The following is a 12,770-nucleotide window of genomic DNA, read 5'->3' as shown; positions in this document are numbered from 1 at the left end:
CCACAGTGCTCCCATAATAACAGTGACATCCACAGTGCCCCCATAATAACAGCGACATCCACAGTGCTCCCATAATAACAGTGACATCCACAGTGCTCCCATAATAACAGTGATATCCACAGTGCTCCCATAATAACAGTGACATCCACAGTGCTCCCATACTAACAGTGATATCCACAGTGCTCCCATAATAACAGTGACATCCACAGTGCTCCCATAATAACAGCGTCATCCACAGTGCTCCCATAACAACAGTGACATCCACAGTGCTCCCATAATAACAGTGATATCCACAGTGCTCCCATAATAACAGTGATATCCACAGTGCTCCCATAATAACAGTGATATCCACAGTGCCCCCATAATAACAGTGATATCCACAGTGCTCCCATAATAACAGCGACATCCACAGTGCCCCCATAATAACAGTGACATCCACAGTGCTCCCATAACAACAGTGACATCCACAGTGCTCCCATAATAACAGTGACATCCACAGTGCTCCCATAATAACAGTGATATCCACAGTGCTCCCATAATAACAGTGATATCCACAGTGCCCCCATAATAACAGTGATATCCACAGTGCCCCCATAATAACAGCGACATCCACAGTGCTCCCATAATAACAGTGACATCCACAGTGCTCCCATAATAACAGTGATATCCACAGTGCTCCCATAATAACAGTGACATCCACAGTGCTCCCATACTAACAGTGATATCCACAGTGCTCCCATAATAACAGCGACATCCACAGTGCTCCCATAATAACAGTGACATCCACAGTGCTCCCATAATAACAGCGACATCCACAGTGCTCCCATAATAACAGTGATATCCACAGTGCTCCCATAATAACAGTGACATCCACAGTGCTCCCATAATAACAGTGATATCCACAGTGCTCCCATAATAACAGTGATATCCACAGTGCTCCCATAATAACAGTGATATCCACAGTGCTCCCATAATAACAGTGATATCCACAGTGCTCCCATAATAACAGCGACATCCACAGTGCTCCCATAATAACAGTGATATCCACAGTGCTCCCATAATAACAGCGATATCCACAGTGCTCCCATAATGACAGCGACATCCACAGTGCTCCCATAATAACAGCGACATCCACAGTGCCCCATAATAACAGTGACATCCACAGTGCCCCCATAATAACAGCGACATCCACAGTGCTCCCATAATAACAGTGACATCCACAGTGCTCCCATAATAACCGTGATATCCACAGTGCTCCCATAATGACAGCGACATCCACAGTGCTCCCATAATAACAGTGATATCCACAGTGCTCCCATAATAACAGTGACATCCACAGTGCTCCCATAATAACCGTGATATCCACAGTGCTCCCATAATGACAGCGACATCCACAGTGCTCCCATAATAACAGCGACATCCACAGTGCCCCATAATAACAGTGACATCCACAGTGCTCCCATAATAACAGTGATATCCACAGTGCCCCCATAATAACAGTGACATCCACAGTGCTCCCATAACAGTGACATCCACAGTGCCCCCATAATAATAGTGACATCCACAGTGCCCCCATAATAACAGTGATATCCACAGTGCTCCCATAATAACAGCGACATCCACAGTGCTCCCATAATAACAGTGACATCCACAGTGCTCCCATAATAACAGCGACATCCACAGTGCTCCATAATAACAGTGACATCCACAGTGTCCCCATAATAACAGTGACATCCACAGTGCTCCCATAATAACAGTGACATCCACAGTGCCCCCATAATAACAGTGATATCCACAGTGCCCCCCATAATAACAGAGATATCCACAGTGCCCCCATAATAACAGTGATATCCACAGTGCCCCCATAATAACAGTGACATCCACAGTGCCCCCCATAATAACAGTGACATCCACAGTGCTCCCATAATAACAGTGACATCCACAGTGCTCCCATAATAACAGTGACATCCACAGTGCCCCCATAATAACAGTGATATCCACAGTGCCCCCCATAATAACAGTGATATCCACAGTGCCCCCATAATAACAGTGACATCCACAGTGCCCCCCATAATAACAGTGATATCCACAGTGCCCCCATAATAACAGTGACATCCACAGTGCTCCCATAATAACAGTGACATCCACAGTGCCTCCATAATAACAGTGATATCCACAGTGCCCCCATAATAACAGTGACATCCACAGTGCTCCCATAATAACAGTGACATCCACAGTGCCCCATAATAACAGTAATATCCACAGTGCTCCCATAATAACAGTGACATCCACAGTGCCCCCATAATAACAGTGATATCCACAGTGCTCCCATAATAACAGTGATATCCGCAATGCCCCCATAATAACAGCGACATCCGCAGTGCTCCCATAATAACAGCGACATCGGCAGTGCTCCCATAATAACAGCGATATCCGCAGTGCCCCCATAATAACAGCGACATCCGCAGTGCCCCCATAATAACAGCGACATCCGCAGTGCCCCCATAATAACAGCGACATCCGCAGTGCTCCCATAATAACAGTGACATCCACAGTGCTCCATAATAACAGTGATATCCACAGTGCTCCCATAATAACAGCGACATCCACATTGCTCCCATAATAACAGCGACATCAACAGTGCTCCCATAATAACAGTGACATCCACAGTGCTCCCATAATAACAGTGACATCCACATTGCTCCCATAATAACAGCGACATCCACAGTGCTCCCATAATAACAGTGACATCCACAGTGCTCCCATAATAACAGCGACATCCACAGTGCTCCCATAATAACAGTGATATCCACAGTGCTCCCATAATAACAGTGACATCCACAGTGCTCCCATAATAACAGCGATATCCACAGTGCTCCCATAATAACAGTGATATCCACAGTGCTCCCATAATAACAGCGACATCCACAGTGCTCCCATAATAACAGTGATATCCACAGTGCTCCCATAATAACAGTGACATCCACAGTGCTCCCATAATAACAGTGACATCCACGGTGCTCCCATAATAACAGCGATATCCACAGTGCCCCCATAATAACAGTGATATCCACAGTGCTCCCATAATAACAGTGACATCCACAGTGCTCCCATAATAACAGTGACATCCACAGTGCTCCCATAATAACAGTGATATCCACAGTGCTCCCATAATAACAGTGACATCCACAGTGTCCCCATAATAACAGTGACATCCACAGTGCTCCCATAATAACAGTGACATCCACAGTGCCCCCATAATAACAGTGACATCCACAGTGTCCCCATAATAACAGTGACATCCACAGTGCCCCCATAATAACAGTGATATCCACAGTGCTCCCATAATAACAGTGACACCCACAGTGCTCCCATAATAACAGTGACATCCACAGTGTCCCCATAATAACAGTGACATCCACAGTGTCCCCATAATAACAGTGACATCCACAGTGCTCCCATAATAACAGTGATATCCACAGTGCTCCCATAATAACAGTGACATCCACAGTGCCCCCATAATAACAGTGACATCCACAGTGTCCCCATAATAACAGTGACATCCACAGTGCCTCCATAATAACAGTGACATCCACAGTGCTCCCATAATAACAGTGACACCCACAGTGCTCCCATAATAACAGTGATATCCACAGTGCTCCCATAATAACAGTGATATCCACAGTGCTCCCATAATAACAGTGACATCCACAGTGCTCCCATAATAACAGTGATATCCACAGTGCCCCCATAATAACAGTGATATCCACAGTGTTCCCATAATAACAGCGACATCCACAGTGCTCCCATAATAACAGCGACATCCACAGTGCTCCCATAATAACAGCGATATCCACAGTGCCCCCATAATAACAGTGATATCCACAGTGTTCCCATAATAACAGCGACATCCACAGTGCTCCCATAATAACAGTGATATCCACAGTGTCCCCATAATAACAGTGACATCCACAGTGCCTCCATAATAACAGTGACATCCACAGTGCTCCCATAATAACAGTGACATCCACAGTGCTCCCATAATAACAGTGATATCCACAGTGCTCCCATAATAACAGTGATATCCACAGTGCTCCCATAATAACAGTGATATCCACAGTGCCCCCATAATAACAGTGATATCCACAGTGCTCCCATAATAACAGTGACATCCACAGTGCTCCCATAATAACAGTGACATCCACAGTGCTCCCATAATAACAGTGATATCCACAGTGCTCCCATAATAACAGTGATATCCACAGTGCTCCCATAATAACAGTGATATCCACAGTGCTCCCATAATAACAGTGACATCCACAGTGCCCCCATAATAACAGTGATATCCACAGTGTTCCCATAATAACAGCGACATCCACAGTGCTCCCATAATAACAGCGATATCCACAGTGCTCCCATAATAACAGTGATATCCACAGTGCTCCCATAATAACAGCGACATCCACAGTGCTCCCATAATAACAGCGATATCCACAGTGCTCCCATAATAACAGTGACATCCACAGTGCTCCCATAATAACAGTGACATCCACAGTGCCCCCATAATAACAGTGATATCCACAGTGCTCCCATAATAACAGTGACATCCACAGTGCTCCCATAATAACAGTGACATCCACAGTGCCCCCATAATAACAGTGATATCCACAGTGCTCCCATAATAACAGCGATATCCACAGTGCCCCCATAATAACAGCGACATCCACAGTGCTCCCATAATAACAGCGACATCCACAGTGCTCCCATAATAACAGCGACATCCACAGTGCTCCCATAATAACAGCGATATCCACAGTGCCCCCATAATAACAGTGACATCAACAGTGCTCCCATAATAACAGTGATATCCACAGTGCTCCCATAATAACAGTGATATCCACAGTGCCCCCATAATAACAGCGACACCCACAGTGCTCCCATAATAACAGCGATATCCACAGTGCTCCCATAATAACAGTGACATCCACGGTGCTCCCATAATAACAGTGACATCCACGGTGCTCCCATAATAACAGTGACATCCACAGTGCTCCCATAATAACAGTGACATCCACAGTGCTCCCATAATAACAGTGATATCCACAGTGCTCCCATAATAACAGCGATATCCACAGTGCTCCCATAATAACAGTGACATCCACAGTGCTCCCATAATAACAGCGACATCCACAGTGCCCCCATAATAACAGTGATATCCACAGTGCCCCCATAATAACAGCGACATCCACAGTGCCTCCATAATAACAGCGATATCCACAGTGCTCCCATAATAACAGCGATATCCACAGTGCCCCCATAATAACAGTGACATCCACAGTGCTCCCATAATAACAGTGACATCCACAGTGCCCCCATAATAACAGTGACATCCACAGTGCTCCCATAATAACAGTGACATCCACAGTGCTCCCATAATAACAGGGATATCCACAGTGCTCCCATAATAACAGCGATATCCACAGTGCTCCCATAATAACAGCGATATCCACAGTGCCCCCATAATAACAGCGACATCCACAGTGCCTCCATAATAACAGCGATATCCACAGTGCTCCCATAATAACAGCGATATCCACAGTGCTCCCATAACAGTGATATCCACAGTGCTCCCATAATAACAGTGACATCCACAGTGCCCCCATAATAACAGCGACATCCACAGTGCACCCATAATAACAGTGATATCCACAGTGCTCCCATAATAACAGTGATATCCACAGTGCCCCCATAATAACAGTGACATCCACAGTGCCCCCATAATAACAGCGATATCCACAGTGCTCCCATAATAACAGTGACATCCACAGTGCCTCCATAATAACAGTGACATCCACAGTGCTCCCATAATAACAGTGACATCCACAGTGCTCCCATAATAACAGCGACATCCACAGTGCTCCCATAATAACAGCGATATCCACAGTGCACCCTTAATAACAGTGACATCCACAGTGCTCCCATAATAACAGTGACATCCACAGTGCCCCCATAATAACAGTGACATCCACAGTGCCCCCATAATAACAGTGATATCCACAGTGCCCCCATAATAACAGTGATATCCACAGTGCTCCCATAATAACAGTGATATCCACAGTGCCCCCATAATAACAGTGATATCCACAGTGCCCCCATAATAACAGTGATATCCACAGTGCTCCCATAATAACAGTGATATCCACAGTGCCCCCATAATAACAGTGATATCCACAGTGCTCCCATAATAACAGTGATATCCACAGTGCTCCCATAATAACAGTGATATCCACAGTGCACCCATAATAACAGTGACATCCACAGTGCCCCCATAATAACAGTGACATCCACAGTGCCCCCATAATAACAGTGACATCCACAGTGCTCCCATAATAACAGTGACATCCACAGTGCCCCCATAATAACAGTGATATCCACAGTGCCCCCATAATAACAGTGATATCCACAGTGCTCCCATAATAACAGTGATATCCACAGTGCTCCCATAATAACAGTGATATCCACAGTGCCCCCATAATAACAGTGATATCCACAGTGCTCCCATAATAACAGTGATATCCACAGTGCTCCCATAATAACAGTGATATCCACAGTGCTCCCATAATAGTGATATCCACATTGCTCCCATAATAACAGTGATATCCACAGTGCCCCCATAATAACAGTGATATCCACAGTGCCCCCATAATAACAGTGATATCCACAGTGCTCCCATAATAACAGTGATATCCACAGTGCCCCCATAATAACAGTGATATCCACAGTGCTCCCATAATAACAGTGATATCCACAGTGCTCCCATAATAACAGTGATATCCACAGTGCACCCATAATAACAGTGACATCCACAGTGCCCCCATAATAACAGTGACATCCACAGTGCCCCCATAATAACAGTGACATCCACAGTGCTCCCATAATAACAGTGACATCCACAGTGCCCCCATAATAACAGTGATATCCACAGTGCCCCCATAATAACAGTGATATCCACAGTGCTCCCATAATAACAGTGATATCCACAGTGCTCCCATAATAACAGTGATATCCACAGTGCACCCATAATAACAGTGACATCCACAGTGCCCCCATAATAACAGTGACATCCACAGTGCCCCCATAATAACAGTGACATCCACAGTGCTCCCATAACAGCGATATCCACAGTGCTCCCATAATAACAGCGACATCCACAGTGCTCCCATAATAACAGTGACATCCACAGTGCTCCCATAATAACAGTGATATCCACAGTGCTCCCATAACAGCGATATCCACAGTGCTCCCATAATAACAGCGACATCCACAGTGCTCCCATAACAGCGACATCCACAGTGCCCCCATAATAACAGCGACATCCACAGTGCTCTCATAACAGCGATATCCACAGTCCTCCCATAATAACAGCGATATCCACAGTGCTCCCATAATAACAGCGATATCCACAGTGCTCCCATAATAACAGCGACATCCACAGCGCTCCCATAATAACAGCGATATCCACAGTGCCCCCATAATAACAGTGATATCCACGGTGCCCCCATAATAACAGTGACATCCACAGTGCTCCATAATAACAGTGATATCCACAGTGCACCCATAATAACAGTGATATCCACAGTGCCCCCATAATAACAGTGATATCCACAGTGCACCCATAATAACAGTGATATCCACAGTGCACCCATAATAACAGTGATATCCACAGTGCTCCCATAATAACAGCGATATCCACAGTGCTCCCATAATAACAGTGATATCCACAGTGCTCCCATAATAACAGTGATATACACAGTGCTCCCATAATAACAGTGACATCCACAGTGCTCCCATAATAACAGCGATATCCACAGTGCCCCCATAATAACAGTGATATCCATGGTGCCCCCATAATAACAGTGACATCCACAGTGCTCCATAATAACAGCGATATCCACAGTGCTCCCATAATAACAGTGACATCCACAGTGCTCCCATAATAACAGTGACATCCACAGTGCTCCCATAATAACAGTGATATCCACAGTGCCCCCATAATAACAGTGACATCCACAGTGCTCCCATAATAACAGCGATATCCACAGTGCCCCCATAATAACAGCGATATCCACAGTGCTCCCATAATAACAGTGATATCCACAGTGCCCCCATAATAACAGCGACATCCACAGTGCCCCCATAATAACAGCGATATCCACAGTGCCCCCATAATAACAGCGACATCCACAGTGCTCCCATAATAACAGCGATATCCACAGTGCCCCCATAATAACAGCGACATCCACAGTGCTCCCATAATAACAGCGATATCCACAGTGCCCCCATAATAACAGCGATATCCACAGTGCTCCCATAATAACAGTGATATCCACAGTGCTCCCATAATAACAGTGATATCCACAGTGCACCCATAATAACAGTGATATCCACAGTGCCCCCATAATAACAGTGACATCCACAGTGCCCCCATAATAACAGTGACATCCACAGTGCCCCCATAATAACAGTGACATCCACAGTGCTCCCATAATAACAGTGACATCCACAGTGCTCCCATAATAACAGTGATATCCACAGTGCTCCCATAATAACAGTGATATCCACAGTGCCCCCATAATAACAGTGATAGCCACAGTGCTCCCATAATAACAGTGATATCCACAGTGCTCCCATAATAACAGTGACATCCACAGTGCCCCCATAATAACAGTGACATCCACAGTGCCCTCATAATAACAGTGACATCCACAGTGCTCCCATAATAACAGTGACATCCACAGTGCCCCCATAATAACAGTGACATCCACAGTGCCCCCATAATAACAGTGACATCCACAATGCTCCCATAATAACAGTGATATCCACAGTGCTCCCATAATAACAGTGACATCCACAGTGCTCCCATAATAACAGTGATATCCACAGTGCTCCCATAATAACAGTGATATCCACAGTGCTCCCATAATAACAGTGATATCCACAGTGCCCCCATAATAACAGTGATATCCACAGTGCTCCCATAATAGCAGTGACATCCACAGTGCTCCCATAATAACAGTGATATCCACAGTGCTCCCATAATAACAGTGATATCCACAGTGCTCCCATAATAGCAGTGACATCCACAGTGCTCCCATAATAACAGTGATATCCACAGTGGTCCCATAATAACAGTGACATCCACAGTGCTCCCATAATAACAGTGACATCCACAGTGCCCCCATAATAACAGTGATATCCACAGTGCTCCCATAATAACAGTGACATCCACAGTGCTCCCATAATAACAGCGATATCCACAGTGCTCCCATAATAACAGCGACATCCACAGTGCTCCCATAATAACAGCGATATCCACAGTGCTCCCATAATAACAGTGACATCCACAGTGCTCCCATAATAACAGTGATATCCACAGTGTCCCCATAATAACAGTGATATCCACAGTGCTCCCATAATAACAGTGACATCCACAGTGCTCCCATAATAACAGCGACATCCACAGTGCCCCCATAATAACAGCGATATCCACAGTGCTCCCATAATAACAGCGACATCCACAGTGCTCCCATAATAACAGTGACATAAACAGTGCTCCCATAATAACAGCGATATCCACAGTGCCCCCATAATAACAGTGATATCCACAGTGCCCCCATAATAACAGTGATATCCACAGTGCCCCCATAATAACAGTGACATCCACAGTGCTCCCATAATAACAGCGACATCCACAGTGCTCCCATAATAACAGTGACATCCACAGTGCTCCCATAATAACAGTGATATCCACAGTGCCCCCATAATAACAGTGACATCCACAGTGCTCCCATAATAACAGCGACATCCACAGTGCTCCCATAATAACAGTGACATCCACAGTGCTCCCATAATAACAGTGACATCCACAGTGCTCCCATAATAACAGTGACATCCACAGTGCTCCCATAATAACAGCGATATCCACAGTGCTCCCATAATAACAGTGACATCCACAGTGCTCCCATAATAACAGTGATATCCACAGTGTCCCCATAATAACAGTGATATCCACAGTGCTCCCATAATAACAGTGACATCCACAGTGCTCCCATAATAACAGCGACATCCACAGTGCCCCCATAATAACAGCGATATCCACAGTGCTCCCATAATAACAGCGACATCCACAGTGCTCCCATAATAACAGTGACATCCACAGTGCTCCCATAATAACAGCGATATCCACAGTGCCCCCATAATAACAGTGATATCCACAGTGCCCCCATAATAACAGTGATATCCACAGTGCCCCCATAATAACAGTGACATCCACAGTGCTCCCATAATAACAGCGACATCCACAGTGCTCCCATAATAACAGTGACATCCACAGTGCTCCCATAATAACAGTGACATCCACAGTGCCCCCATAATAACAGTGACATCCACAGTGCTCCCATAACAGCGACATCCACAGTGCTCCCATAATAACAGTGACATCCACAGTGCTCCCATAATAACAGTGACATCCACAGTGCTCCCATAATAACAGTGACATCCACAGTGCCCCCATAATAACAGTGACATCCACAGTGCTCCCATAATAACAGTGATATCCACAGTGCTCCCATAATAACAGTGACATCCACAGTGCTCCCATAATAACAGTGATATCCACAGTGCTCCCATAATAACAGTGACATCCACAGTGCTCCCATAATAACAGTGATATCCACAGTGTCCCCATAATAACAGTGATATCCACAGTGCTCCCATAATAACAGTGACATCCACAGTGCTCCCATAATAACAGCGACATCCACAGTGCTCCCATAATAACAGCGATATCCACAGTGCTCCCATAATAACAGCGATATCCACAGTGCTCCCATAATAACAGCGATATCCACAGTGCACCCATAATAACAGTGACATCCACAGTGCCACCGTAATAACAGTGATATCCACAGTGCCCCATAATAACAGTGACATCCCCAGTGCCCACATAATAACAGTGATATCCACAGTGCCCCCATAATAACAGTGATATCCATAGTGCTCCCATAATAACAGTGATATCCACAGTGCTCCCATAATAACAGTGACATCCACAGTGCCACCGTAATAACAGCGATATCCACAGTGCCCCCATAATAACAGTGACATCCACAGTGCTCCCATAATAACAGCGATATCCACAGTGCCACCGTAATAACAGTGATATCCACAGTGCTCCCATAATAACAGTGATATCCACAGTGCCCCCATAATAACAGTGATATCCACAGTGCCTCCATAATAACAGCGACATCCACAGTGCCCCCATAATAACAGTGATATCCACAGTGCTCCCATAATAACAGTGACATCCACAGTGCCACCATAATAACAGCGACATCCACAGTGCTCCCATAATAACAGTGACATCCACAGTGCTCCCATAATAACAGTGACATCCACAGTGCCCCATAATAACAGTGATATCCACAGTGCTCCCATAATAACAGTGACATCCACAGTGCCCCATAATAACAGTGACATCCACAGTGCTCCCATAATAACAGTGACATCCACAGTGCCCCCATAATAACAGCGATATCCACAGTGCTCCCATAATAACAGTGACATCCACAGTGCCCCCATAATAACAGTGACATCCACAGTGCTCCCATAATAACAGTGACATCCACAGTGCCCCCATAATAACAGCGATATCCACAGTGCTCCCATAATAACAGCGACATCCACAGTGCCCCCATAATAACAGCGATATCCACAGTGCTCCCATAATAACAGCGATATCCACAGTGCTCCCATAATAACAGCGAAATCCACAGTGCTCCCATAATAACAGCGACATCCACAGTGCTCCCATAATAACAGCGACATCCACAGTGCTCCCATAATAACAGCGATATCCACAGTGCTCCCATAATAACAGTGATATCCACAGTGCCCCCATAATAACAGCGATATCCACAGTGCCCCCATAATAACAGCGATATCCACAGTGCTCCCATAATAACAGCGATATAACAGCGATATCCACAGTGCCCCCATAATAACAGCGATATCCACAGTGCTCCCATAATAACAGCGACATCCACAGTGCCCCCATAATAACAGTGATATCCACAGTGCTCCCATAATAACAGCGATATCCACAGTGCCCCCATAATAACAGCGATATCCGCAATGCCCCCATAATAACAGTGATATCCACAGTGACCCCATAATAACAGTGATATCCACAGTGCTCCCATAATAACAGTGATATCCACAGTGCCCCCATAATAACAGTGATATCCACAGTGCCCCCATAATAACAGTGATATCCACAGTGCTCCCATAATAACAGTGATATCCACAGTGCTCCCATAATAACACCGACATCCACAGTGCCCCCATAATAACAGTGATATCCACAGTGCTCCCATAATAACAGTGATATCCACAGTGCCCCCATAATAACAGCGATATCCGCAATGCCCCCATAATAACAGTGACATCCGCAGTGCCCCCATAATAACAGTGATATCCGCAGTGCCCCCATAATAACAGCGACATCCACAGTGCTCCCATAATAACAGCGATATCCACAGTGCCCCCATAATAACAGTGATATCCACAGCGCTCCCATCATAACAGTGACATCCACAGTGCTCCCATAATAACAGTGATATCCACAGTGCCCCCATAATAACAGTGATATCCACAGTGCTCCCATAATAACAGTGACATCCACAGTGCTCCCATAATAACAGTGACAT

General features: G+C 45.3%; 1 protein-coding gene across 1 annotated transcript in view; it reads right to left on the bottom strand.

Annotated features, from left to right (window-relative positions):
• Nucleotides 1-12,770, bottom strand: part of HOOK2 (hook microtubule tethering protein 2) — a 153,883-nt gene that overhangs the window by 104,428 nt on the left and 36,685 nt on the right. The gene's annotated exons all lie outside the window — the stretch shown is intronic.

This window comes from Phyllobates terribilis, unplaced genomic scaffold (genome assembly GCF_046119375.1).
Source record: "Phyllobates terribilis strain yellow unplaced genomic scaffold, ASM4611937v1 Scaffold_11__3_contigs__length_659146591, whole genome shotgun sequence".
Lineage (NCBI taxonomy): Eukaryota > Metazoa > Chordata > Amphibia > Anura > Dendrobatidae > Phyllobates > Phyllobates terribilis.
Note: the sequence above shows the minus strand (reverse complement) of the source record. Positions and strands in the feature narration are given on the sequence as shown.